Here is a 621-nt window from a genome sequence, read left to right as displayed (position 1 = left end):
TACTCAACCAGACATTAATGCGCCAGATTATGAAATCAAAGGACAAATCCTACACATGGTAACTAATCAATGCCAATTTAGTGGTGCGCCAAAGGAAGATCCAAATGAACATCTTCGTACCTTTAATAGGATCTGCACTCTATTTAAAATAAGAGAAGTGGAGGATGAACAGATATATCTCATGTTATTTCCCTGGAATTTAAAGGGAGAAGCCAAAGATTGGCTAGAATCGTTACCTGAATGGGCGATTGATACATGGGATGTTCTAGTTGAAAAATTTCTTAAACAATTCTTTCCGGCATCTAAAGCTGTAAGACTTCAAGGAGAAATTGTTACGTTCACACAAAAGTCAAATGAAACTCTATATGAAGCGTGGACAAGATTTGAAAAGTTATTAAGAGGATGTCCGCAACATGGTTTAGACACTTGTCAAATAGTACAAATATTCTACCAAGGATGCAACATCACTACAAGGAAAGACATCGATATAGCAGCTGGTGGTTCCATTATGAAGAAAACAGCAACTGACGCTTACAAAATTATTGATAACACTGCTTCTCACTCACATGAGTGGCACCAAGAAAAAGATATCGTTAGATCATCTAAAGCAGCTAGAGCCGA

The 621-nt window shown here is 37.4% G+C and overlaps 1 non-coding gene across 1 annotated transcript; it reads right to left on the bottom strand.

Annotated features, from left to right (window-relative positions):
* Positions 1 to 313: 313 nt before the first annotated feature.
* Positions 314 to 420, bottom strand: LOC139865481 (small nucleolar RNA R71). The gene has a single exon (XR_011764999.1). It is a non-coding gene; the product is annotated as a small nucleolar RNA R71 (small nucleolar RNA).
* Between the last annotated feature and the right edge of the window lie 201 nt (positions 421 to 621).

The sequence above is a fragment of the Rutidosis leptorrhynchoides genome, chromosome 8 (genome assembly GCF_046630445.1).
Source record: "Rutidosis leptorrhynchoides isolate AG116_Rl617_1_P2 chromosome 8, CSIRO_AGI_Rlap_v1, whole genome shotgun sequence".
Lineage (NCBI taxonomy): Eukaryota > Viridiplantae > Streptophyta > Magnoliopsida > Asterales > Asteraceae > Rutidosis > Rutidosis leptorrhynchoides.
This window is presented reverse-complemented; position numbering and strand designations above follow the sequence as displayed.